General features: G+C 41.2%; 1 protein-coding gene across 1 annotated transcript in view; it reads left to right on the top strand.

The window, feature by feature from the left end:
- The first annotated feature begins 916 nt into the window (after nt 1-916).
- The window catches only part of LOC131986922 (bromodomain adjacent to zinc finger domain protein 2B-like), a 74,141-nt gene continuing 62,386 nt past the window's right edge, over nt 917-12,671 (top strand). Inside the window, 1 exon segment of the mRNA XM_059352064.1 lies at nt 917-1,114. The gene's annotated coding sequence lies outside the window, so the exon portion shown is untranslated.

Raw genomic sequence — 12,671 nt, 5'->3', positions numbered from 1 at the left:
AGAAAAGACTGTAGATAGAGAGTTAAATAGACATTAAATAAATAATTACTGGAGGCTAAATATAGTAGCTTATGTGTGGATGATACAAGTACATTCAGCCTTTTAAAATTGATTAAGTCAATCAGCCGATCAATATTCTCTGGGAGTCTAGCAGCCTATACTAATAGTGAACTTTATTCCCACAGCACATTTTGAAATAAGTCCATAAAAAAACAAAGTCAAGTGAAAAACAAAGCCTTTTCTAAAAAAAAGTTGGGATGCTGTTTAAAACTTAAATAAACAGAATGTGATAATTTGCTATAATCTTTCATGACATATAGCTTTATCGATTGAAAACTGCATGAAAACACTATACTTTATGTTCAAACTGATCAAATTTATTTTTTTGTAAATACACTTTGAATTCTTAATTTCATTCATTTGTTTTTATTTATTATGTTTTGACACATCATCCCAGCTAAGATGCTAAATCTTTGCATGCATGTACAGTGTGATGCATTTTATGTAAAACCATCTTTTAAGGCACACATTCAAACCATAATCTATATCATAATAATCATAAAAACAGACCAAACTTATATAAAAGTTGTGTTTTTATAGGAGAAAACGTAAATGAATGTTTTTTTAATATGCAGCCTATTTGTTTATGCATGTTATTTGTTTACACTAATGGCCGCAGATCGCCATAGGTATGTGTGTTTATTAAAGGATGATAAATAAAGTTCCCGCTGATCCAGCCACAGTGAGAGCTCTATGTAGTGTCGCATTTAAAGTCATAACGGTCAATAACAGGATCCTCCGCTTACTATGGCCGCTGCACAAATAATAAGTTTTCTTTGTGTGGCAGTAGTGAGCTGACGTCAGGTCGGTTCCTTGAAGTGGAGCTGAATAAACCTTGAGAAGAGTCTCCTTCAATCTGCTGTTAGTAACTAACACACACAGTCACACACCGAGACTCAATTACTGCCCAATTCCTTCTTTATCACGTCCCCGACCTCTCTTTCATAACCTAAACCGACCAAGGGAAAAAGAGGCGACCAGGAGACCGAGCCGAAGTCTTAGTAGAACTAAAAACCCACGTTGGAAATAAGTAAAGTGTCGAAACTAAAAAAAGGTAAGTGTTTTATTTCACTGTTTCCCTCATCAGAGAGACGCGACGCGCTGCGTAGAGCTGCTGTTTCTACTTTCTTTCCTTCTTTCTGCTCTCTAACCGCTTAATACACACTTAGCGGCTCTAATTCACCGAGGCGTGTTTCTCTAGCTGTACATTTAGTCAAATGTAAAGTTTTTTTTCCTCTTTACTGTTGAAACGGAGTGTTTTTGCTGTGAGTGTGACTGATAGTGGGAACCGTCTTTGTGTCCTCTCTCCTTCTCTCGCTGCGATCACTCTCTGATATTTGATAACTTGTTTATTGGTGGAGAAATTAAACTTTTTAAAGGCTTTATGGTGTTTTGCTGTTATGAACCGTGTGATTGTGGTTGTGGTTGCGTATTTAGTGTGTGTGTGTGTGTGTTGGAACAGTCGGACCGCTCGGGTCCTCGCTGCTCGTCCGTACCAACATCCATCCAGTTTAATAGTCCCCAGACACGAAAATAAAACAATTAGCGACAAATACATAAATATCCCGTTCGGTGGGGATGAACCGGGACCAGTAACATGGTTATTCCCAGCAGCGGTGGTGGTGGAGCTGCTGGTGGAGCTGCTGGAGGAGCCGCAGCCCCGCGAGCTGCTGCCGCGAGCTTCCTCAAAGAGCCGCGAGCCGCTGGCCGAGCTGCTGAAATTTATCCCTTTGTGTATATTACAATATCCTCCATTTTTTCTGCCCCTTCCAAAACAACAAGCCTCTCGCCATCTTGGTTATTTTAAATTCGTCCCCCCAGCCCCCTACCTTCACCCCCCCCCCCCCCCCCCCCCCCCACTATCTCTCCTCTAACAGCTACTTTAAAAGGAAATGATCCACTTCTTTATGTCGCAAGTTTCACCAAAAGTTTTAGACTTGTTAGAAAAAACCGAGCCGCAGGATCGCGTCCTGTCTGTGGTCTCCAGGAAGAAGATGAAGCTGGTAAAGAGATAGTCAGCGGTGATATGAAGCCATTTTCTCTGAGAGGCTGTTTATGGTGGAGGCGCTTTAAAAAGCAGATAAAGTGGAATAGTGTTGGTCAGGGGGAGATTATCTGGAGAGAGACAGGTGGACCAATACTACAACACTATGTATGCTTATTCAAAGTAATGTGTTGGTAAATGTGATTTAGAAAGTTTACTCAGCGCTGCTTCATGTTTATCTTTGCAACTGAACATGAATGAATGAAGGAGGGAAGGAAGGAAGGAAGGAGGAGGGGAGGAAGGAAGGAAGGAAGGAAGGACATTAATTACCAAGAATCTTCTTGAGGAGGAGAGTCAGAATGAAATGTAACTGGATGTCTCTGCCAACTCATAAGTGATTAGACAGCACACTTGTTTCAAATAATTATGTGATTAAAAAGGTATTTATTGCCCTTTTAAAAAAACCTTTATTGGTGTGCTGGTTTTGTTTACACAAAGTAGATTTGATGCCTTGACAAGTTTAAGACGTGCACACGCACACACACACACACACACACACACACTTTCAATCACTCACAGATTTGCAACAGTTTAGACAGGAAACTCCAGGAAAATGGTGACCTTATTTAATTTCTGTCATCCATCTTATAAAAGGTGTTATTGTAGCTCATGCGTGTGTTCGGCCCCTCGCAGTAAAAACTTGATCTCACTTTCTTCCCCCATGTCCTCTAAGCAGTTTAAGAAAGAGGAGGGGAAAAGAAAACAAACCGAACAAATGCTTTGAAATGGAAAATCTGATCATTTCACCTCCCACCTCTTTTGTTTGCCCGTTTATTGCTGCAAAGCTGGAGTGCAGAGGAGCAGATGTTTAGCCAAACATGAAGGCGCGGTGCCTCTGTCCTTATGGGGACGGCTCTCCCTCCTCTCGCTGCTGATGCATCGACATGACAGCTGCTTGATTTCATGGAGCTGCTAAGAAGCCATTAGTGCTATCAGTGAATTGAAACGGAACAGCGTCTTGCAGTTCTCTACCACTATTATAACTATCTGTTGTTGGCGGCATTTTGTGCAGATTTGTTTGAAAATGTTTGTGTTCATGTGTACATGTGTGTGTGTGTGTGTGTGTGTGTGTGTGTGTGTGTGTGTGCAAGTGCTGCAGCTGAACATACAAACCAACAAGAAGTGCTAATATATTTGTGCAGTGTGTTTTCCCATAATTTGAGAGAGAGTGAGCAAGAGCAAAAGTGAAAAAAAGGGGAACAAATCTGTCAGAGTTTGTTTGCCATGTTGGTTTGAAATGAAAGCACACTGTGCTACCTCAAGCACACTCAAATCAGAGATGTCTCTCCTTGCCAGGCCAAGAAAAAAAAACTCGGCTGGAGTTTTATTCTCTCTCTCTCTCTCTCTCTCTCTCTCTCCCCCTCTTTGCTTCTCTTCCTCTCTCAAATTGGAACTGTTGTTTTTGAAGAGATAAAGGAGCACTTCCGCTTGACTTGAACATTCAGGAATTAAGGATAGACATAGTTAAGCCCTATTTGCATGTCTACCAAAGTCACAGCAAACGGTTGCTATTGACTAAGCTGATTAGGTGAAATTAGGTTCACGAGCTGTGTGTCTGGGGTGCTGAATCTGACAGAACTTGGACAGCTTTTGAGAAGACAATCCCATGTGCACACATGGCTGTATTCTCTATAATCCTCTACTATTGAATATGGGGCTATCTTTTTTTCTTCTTGGGAGGAAACCCATAGTTGGTGTTCTTTTGAAAATGAAGTGAAGTGATATTTATTAGGTGTGTATGATATATCGATCAAGTCATCGGGATGAGGCAACATTTGCCTTATAATATGTAGCCGTATCCCTTCATGCTGGGAGAATATTAAAATGAATTCATCAGGTATGTGAACGATTCATCTGAACAATTGCATAAGTGTGAGTTTTAATGCACTGCAATAACTCTCCATTTCTGTTAAATGTGACAACCACACACCTGTTCTGGCAATAATCACCTTTAGTGAGAAGAGCTCAGTTCCACATTTTTATGCTAACAAAAACTTGTTTTCACTTGTGGAACCAAACCAGGAGTCAGTCGGCACTAAAGGTTCACCTGCAGCAGAAAACATGTAAATATTTCAATATTTCAATCCTGCTCATCCCTTGTTGCTGACTGAGCCTTTCATTGACTTTGCCCTGGGCTACAGCACTGTACTCCAATGTGACAAGATATATATATCATAATTAAAGATGCATATATATGTACAGATAAATTACTGGCAGGTAATGGGAAGTTTATGTTATCATGTATTATTTCAATAAATTAACAGCCAATAATATGAAGCCAATTTGCTTTCATTGATTCTACAGCAGCATCTACAGTAGGTGGTATTATTTAATACTTGACATGTCAGATTTGACAGATTATTTCAAAGAATTTAATTTGAATGCTCCATAAAAGCCTGCTGTGTTTGGAAGGTTTTTGATGTACTTTTTAAAAAAAAATGAACATTTGAAGAGTTGGAACTGTAATTTATGTTTCTTGCGTTAACACGGTATGTGACTTATGGAAGATGATATTATTGATATTTTCTCACTATATCTTATCCTTTTTTCACCATCAGGTATGCATAAACTACAGGCTATGACCTTCTATTAAAATTACAAAAAATATTGGTAGCTGTAAGTAGGTAATTATCTGTGTGGCTCAAAACAATTGATATCATGTTTCCCTAATCTTAGTGTAAATAAGGCAAAGTTTAGATATGATAGCAGAAGACTAAATTGATAATGACAGAAAAGTCTTAACTTTTCATTACCACATTCCTTCAAACTTCTTTAACAGAGAAGTTTTATATATAAAGAGCTTTATAAAGTCTTTGTTTCACTCCTAACCTAAACATTTCATGGCATTGTTGTCTGGATTTTATATGAAGACAGAGATTAATTAGACCTCCAAATAATCTATTGATAATAATGGCCATCTGGGAGCCCTGTCAAATCTCTGCATGTTAGCGCTGACACAGAGCTGTGAAATTCAGAGAGGAAGTCGAGGTCTGCTCTGTGTTAACCAAATGATTCAAGAACTAATGTTAGACAGACTCCTGATCATATTTCATCATCCCGCGTCATCCTTCAGCCATTTACATAAAAATGTTCATGCACAGACACACACAGAGAAAACAATAATGACAAATGAAATAATGCAGAAACGGAGGACTTTAAACAGATGTTTGGAGGTAGACAATAATCCTATAAGGGCTAATGGTCCTTTGAGAAGAAGCCGCATTTTAGCGAAAGCCCTAAAAGCTTCTAGGCATTAGATTGATAATGCCACTTATTGTTCCAGATCAGATCGTGCTGTTGTGTTGTGTGTGTGTGCAGGCTGCTCACGTATTGATACGTGTTTACATGGCCTCGCAGGTTAATGTCCTCTCAGCTGGAAAGTTGGTTAGCTCTCAGTTGATCTACCTAACCTTATGTTACCTTGCTATTTTGGTAACACTGCATGTTCACTGGATGTCCTGATAATCATCAGGGTACACAAATAATTGTCTAAAGTGCATGCTCAGTGACAGCCACTTTTAACAGGAGCCTTTTTGGATATTCCAGCTCTGTTTGAGCAGGAAATGTCTGCCTGTGTGTGTTTAATGAGAAATGCATCTATGTTTTGAAAGCCAAGCTAATGAGATAGGGCACATATGCCTCCTGTTGCAGAAACAAATGAACAATCTCAACTGTTAATTAAGACTAAACAAATCAACACCCATTTTAGTTGTCTCTACATTTCTGCATGGATTACATATGGTGGATTAATTACCAAACAATAAGCAGTGTAAAGTGCAAGTGGGTCACCCCGCGTTGACTTTCAGGAGACAGAAGACAGAGCGGCCAAATTTGGGAGGGAAAGGCGATAAGCTGCTTCTTTGCTGTTCATCCCCTGGGCCTCTATTTATCATTCAATGTGAGAATTTCCTTGATGAAAGTCAAGGTTGTTTGTGCTTGCTCTGTCTCGTTGGGATGCCTGTTTTTCCACCAGCAAGGTGAAAAGGTTGATTTTCCCCTCCGAAGAGGAGCCTTGTTTGGAAAGTCCACGCTAGTTTCTTTTAATGAAGTCTCAAAAGGTCCTGATTATTTTTCCACTTCCATTCTGTTTTTGTTTTCTACATTAGCGAGGAGGCGGAAATACAAATGTACTTTTTGTTGTGTGGAGCCATAGAACAGCATGCATACGAGTCCTTATCATTCATTGTTTGCCCCATCACATATTCATGTGGTAAAGACACAGTAAAGAAGGTTAACACTTGTGAGCTGAAAGCATCCATTCAATGGGGTCTTCATACAAACTAAGAGTGAAAAGAAACAAAAAGTAAGGCAATATTATGAAAACATTTCCTGAAAAGAAAGTGCTTTTTGGCTTTATGAATCTGAGACATTCAGGGTCTCTGAAGATGATCAGAACGAGGCTGAAACAACCTAAACATGATGCGAGGAGGTTTTTTTGTTTTTCTCTTCATCCGTTGTGTCAAGGTGCCATCGTTTTGTTTCAGCAGGAACTTGATTATGAAATGTGGACGAGGTCTGGGAAAGCTGCTATTTACTCTGATGTTTACCACACCTTGACATCCTCAATCTGTAGCAGGGGGCCACTATTTACTCTTTCTCTGCTATTCACCCATGCTGGCTGCTGCGCTCAGATGGGAAATGATACTGGGAATGGAAAAGAAATAGGAAGAAGGTTTGGGATGTGGGAATGGGAATGATATTGGTTTCTCTATTGGTGTGCCTCCTGGGTCACTGGGGTTCCTGATGATACTATAGAATAGCTTGTAGCAGGCAGGGAGCTGTGAGCCTCAGTGGGTGTTAAGACGCACGTAGTCACACACACACACACACACACACACACAGAGAGACACACTTGCTGTCAGAACACAGGCATTTACGCATAGGGACAGGACACACACACATACACACAAATGCATGAGATTGCGCCTCGACAGCCCCCATTTATTGATCTTCTTCAGCATTTAAAATCTGGTCACTGCTGCCACAAAGGCTTTTTATTTTAGCTGTGCTGGCAAAGCCTGCTCCAAGCTAAGCCAGAATTTTAAATATTTAACTCCTACGGAACGCCATGAGAAATGACAAGGATAGAGAAAAACAAATAGGAAAGCAGTTTTGAGCTGTGCAATAGCTATGTGTGTGTTTGTTCAGAACCATGTTTTATGTAAACCACACTAGTACAATCAGCTCTCACACTGTCGGCTGTGTAAGCGCTACAGTTTAGAGGGAGAATCTGCATATACAGCACCCTTTCCTTCAGGAAGTTTTATCTGGAATTCTTGTGCATCCTTTATTTCACTCTATAAAAAAGTTAGGGAACAGAAAGCATTCAAACTATATTTAACTCAGGACTGACCTACATGGCCTCACCTTGTTAGCAGCAGGCTGAAATGCTAGCAGTCATTGGATTAGTCATTATTGGACCTGAGACAAGCTGCTGTTTTTAGCATTTTAAGGTTAAAAATGGAGACTCATGTTTAAAGAGGCGACTCAAGGATGTCTAATCCACAGAAGCCTTATAGCACGCAACCACAGCCACCACCACCTCTCTCTCCCAGTATACTGGGTTTCTTTTCTCTGGTCTCAGTGGACACAAAACAAGGTATTAAAACATTTATCCCCCGTTTTCTTTATAGGAAGTGTTCAGTTAGTCCCAGGTGGTGGAGAGGAAATGATCTGACTGGCCCTGTTCACACTACATTTCGAAATAATTTGCCTTGAAAAGGTCAAAGCACATTTCAGCGATTTTGAAACGCTTCCACATTGTAGTGAAAATGGATGTTGCATTAACTTATTAAAAAACACCACCAGGCAGCCAAACCACAAGGGCTTCCTCAAACAGTTGAACCTGCTGCTGCTGCTGCTGTTGTTGTTTTTCTCTGTCCAGATAGAAAAGCCGAGCAACGCTCGCTCTCTGGCATTGTCCCGCTTTCCCCCTGTCTCTCTCTCTCTCTCTCTCTCTGTCTCTCTCTGTCTCTCTCTCTCCCTCTCTTTCGCTTGTGCTCTCTCTTTCTGAACGATGACACTGAGAGACAGCTGTAACGTGAGACGCCTCTCGATCCTGGCAGGGGCTTGGAAAGCCGAGGCAGAAGGGAGGGAGAGGCCTTTATCTGAGACTGGGGGCGCTGACCTCCCTCATTCCCCTTCTCTTCTTCTCCTCCTTTCTCTCCCTGTCTCTGTGTCTGTAGCATATCCTATCCTCCCCCCACCAACAGAAGCCAAGACTGCACTCTTAAAAACTGTCATGTGGAAACACGCCCCCCCCCCCACAGAAAAAACCTGCTGAATGAAATAGTGCGTTGCTGCTGTTTTCACCACTTAAAGCTGCATGTTGCTTTTATTCCTGCATCTCTCCATCTTTTGTCTCAGTTAGATGGATGCAACTCATGCTATTGTCATGGCTTCTAAGAATAAATAGAGTTATATTTAAGCAACATGTTTGTGATCTGTATAAGGACACTTTGTGTGTGTGTGTGTGTGTGTGTGCGAGCACGTGTGTGTGTTTGGATGTAGATGGAAACATCCACACATCCCCCGGACTCCAGGCTACGGCTGCTAAATCCTCTGTGAGAGCTCCCGTGTGTAATCCAAACATTTAGAGCTAATTTAAGCATGCAGGCAGGAGCAGCATCCTTTAGGAAACAACAGCTCTCTCTCTCTCTCTCTCTCTCTCTCTCTCTCTCTCTCTCTCCCTCTCTCTCTATCTCTCTCTCTCTCTCTCTCTCTCTCTCTCTCTCTCTCTCTCTCTCTCTCTCCATCCTCCACTGCGTGTGTGTGAGAGTGTGTGTGTGCACTATGTGTGTGTTTGTGTGTGCATGTCTTGTTGTCGCTGGAGGGAAATGAAAGCACTCAATCACTCACCTGTCAGAGTCCTTCAAATTCTGACCATAACACACACACACACACACACACACACACACACACACACACGAATACATACATACACACACACATACACACACACATGGACACATATGTGCATACACACTCACCCCTGAGGGTTTGACAGGACTGGCCCTTTATTGACTCCCTTGATCAAGGAGACAGCAGATCCATTTAATAGAAGCTGCACTCACTCACTCACACACACACACACACACACACACACACACACACACACACACACACACAGGCATTGAAATCAAAGTGGATCCACATCTGCTCTCCACACAGCTCCACTGTATTTTCAACAGAGCTGCTAGTCATTTAGCATGTGGCCATATTGGGTGTTGAATTAAATCTTGAAAGCCAATACTGCACATCACTTTGTTTTTCATCACCAACAGTTTTGTTGTCATAGTTGCAGTAGTTTTCCTGTCTTGTGTTGTTGTATGAGGGTAGTCCTGCCCAGTCTGGTTATATTCTGTGGCCTTGGCCCTGGTCTCCACTTGGCCATGTTTTGTGCTGAGTGTTTTGGAAGGCCAGTTAGCCAAGAGGGTGCTGGGAGGAGATGTGACAGCTGTGTTGGTCACGGCTTCTCTGACCTTCACACGTCATCTTGATGGATCATCAGGCCTGTAACGATACACTGAACCTGTTGTGTGGGCCTGTGCCTGCCTGATTATCCGCTGGTGATGATCTGCTCACATACTGTACTGATATGATTGTTCCAAAGCGACTGAGGACTGTCCCCACGCGAGGCCGGGCCCGCATCTGAATGAGATTTATCTTTGCAAAGAAAAGCAAGAGAAGGGAAGTGGATTGGCTAATGCAGCAACGGGCTCTCTGCCATCAACACAAGAGTTATCATGGCAACACAACAACATGCGTACGTACACAGACAAAAAGACAGACGCACACAATCAAGCCTGGCGTTTCCTATATATATATATTCTTCTTCACAAATGGATTGCACTTATGTTGGGAGCTTTTCGCCAGTCTCGAAGCGCTTTACTGTGTGTGTGTGGTGTAACCCGTTCCCTTGAGATGGCACTTGCTCCATCAAGTCAAGGAAGAAACCATTTAGTGGAATGACAAACACACACACATACATACACAGCACCGGGAGGCTGGGAGGATCTGAATTGCACTTAGACAAACGTTTCTCACACAAGTTCTTTATTCCTGCTCTGCCCTGAACATACACTCACTCACAGACAAAGGTAGTCGCACACAGATTCCATTTTGTCAGCTTTCAGCCCCAGATCATGTAACAATAAAAGATGCTGCCCTGCAGTTAAACACTGCCAGTAAATCACAGGGCAAAGAAAGCTGGGAGAAGCACTTATTTTTAAGCAGCATGAGAGACCACACTGGGGGGGAAGGGGTTGAGACAGATAGGGTAAGACAGAGAGAGAGAGAGGAAGAGAGAGCTTCTTTGTGCACTGTGTACTGGCATTGTGTGTGATGAAGAGATGAATCACTGCTATTTAGGGATTGGTTTCCTGCAACTGATTGTGTGACGACTCGGTGGCGGACAGACTGTCAAGACTTGCCTGTTTTGTTCTGGGGGCTTCAGGAAAATGTCTGCGGCCAAGTCTCTAGCTCCCTCCCACAGGCTGCTGAGCCAGAGATCAACAGAGACAACAGAGACAAACACCTCACCAGTGTCGCTCCTCTAACAAGCCATCAAATATTAAAAAGAAAGGGATTTTAGGCCAATCTCAATATGTGTATTTTCTGTGTACACTTGTTTTCCATGCTCAAATACCAACAGAGTTTTTTGTAAAGGAGGCTCACATGAAACACGGTGACCTTTCTTTTTTTTCTTCTTTATTTCTTTCCTTTTCTTTGTCTTTCTCTCGCTGGTACAAAAGTCCGACCCTTGCGTTTAACCCCGTGCAGATCTGCCGTATGAATCCTAAAGTCAACCAACATGTGTGTGTGTGTGTGTGTGTGTGTGAGGGGGTAGATTAGGGAAACCAAACAAGACGACTCAGAGAGACGTCATAACACTTCTGGTGAACACTGTCCATGTGCAAGCATGCCTGCAGAGTAAATACAGGTAATTATAACTTTCAGATAGTTCCTGTTTTTTTCCGTTTGTTTTTTTGCCTTTCAAGTTAATGAGATGGAAATTGCTAAGTAATGATGGCTATAATAAAAATGACATTTTGGTTGTTACTCAAAAAGTAATAGGTTCACTAACACATAACATAACTTAGGGCAGTAATTTGCTGTATCACTTTGTTCATTATTGGCTATAATGCATAGCTTTGTGTTACTTACAGAAAGGTGATTACATGTGTTGATGAGAGGGAAACCTGACAGTTGCTGGTGTGATAATGGTAAAATCCCAGTAATTGATTTGTCATTTTATTTTTATTCTATTAGATTGCAAACATTCTTTTTATGTTTTTTCTTTAGTTTTTAAAAATCATATAGAGCTCAAACAGTGAGTTGATAAATTAATTAGTAGATCAAACAATCTGCAACGATTTCCATAATAGATTCATTCATTCAGTCATTTTTCAAGCAATAACCTTCCATTGTTGCAGTTTCTTAGTTGTCTGGATTTTTTTCTGTCTTATGTGGAAAAAAATATTAAATATGTCATGGTTTTGGATTGCTGGTTGGACAAAGCTTGAGAATTCCTATAATATTATAATATTATAATATTATAATATTAAGCCTCGTAGGCCTCAACCACAAATCTCTGATTTGACTGACATTTATGTCAAAATGTAAAGGGATTGTTTTTCTGTTCTCTATGTTTTTCAAATGTATTTTGGGTTAGGGTTAACGAAAAAATTATATGTGGTGATAAAGTCTTATGGAGCCTGGATATTTCTGATTTAGGGACATTTAAAGTGATTTGATTGTAACTGTACAATACCGGCGTGTGTTTATTGTTATATTATTATTATTTATGGGGAACCAAACCCATGGGGGCAGTGGTCATAAGTAACAATTGTGCATAATATTTTTTTACAACTAAAATGGCATGCGGCCCTGGCCTGATCCAGCTGAAATGTTCTAGGACCACCACGGCTTTTTAAAGAATTTAAAAGGCATATTTTCACTACTTTTGCCATTTTACATGCCAAATAGTTAATTGAAAAATAATCCGCAGATTAATCGATAGTGAAAATAATTGTTAGCTGCAGATACTGACATGATTAATAAGGACACTGCAGTCGGAGATGGCTACGAGCCTGAAATCTTCGGAGGAAACTCTGTGTTTTGTGATATTTTACCCATCTGCCATTGATATAAAACTGGTAAGATCTTACAGTAAAATGAGGTTAATAGACTAACAGCCTGATTCTCAGTCAGGCAAATGATGGCAGACAGCTCTGGCTTTCTTATGCAGTGTAATTCACCTGCCTCGTGGCTGGCAAATCATTTTCTGTGCTGAAGCCCTATGAGCAGAGATCCTTTAATCATCCACTAATAGGCTTTTATGAAAAAGCTGAAGATGAATTCAGCCTACCTGGCTCTCTGTTATCATTATCACTGCGATGAGTTATCAAAGTGTTTGTGTGTGTCTGTAGTGTGTGTTTGTCAGTCCGTCTGTGTGAGAGTGTGGATGATGAAGGAACCATTGCAGTTCGATCACTGCGGTTATTATCACCAGCAGGTCCAGCTGATATCTGATATCTGGTCCCTGTAATGACAGATGAACGCTGCA

This window comes from Centropristis striata, chromosome 2 (genome assembly GCF_030273125.1).
Source record: "Centropristis striata isolate RG_2023a ecotype Rhode Island chromosome 2, C.striata_1.0, whole genome shotgun sequence".
Lineage (NCBI taxonomy): Eukaryota > Metazoa > Chordata > Actinopteri > Perciformes > Serranidae > Centropristis > Centropristis striata.
The sequence above is the reverse complement of the archived record's forward strand: the minus strand, read 5'-3'. Positions and strand labels throughout refer to the sequence as shown.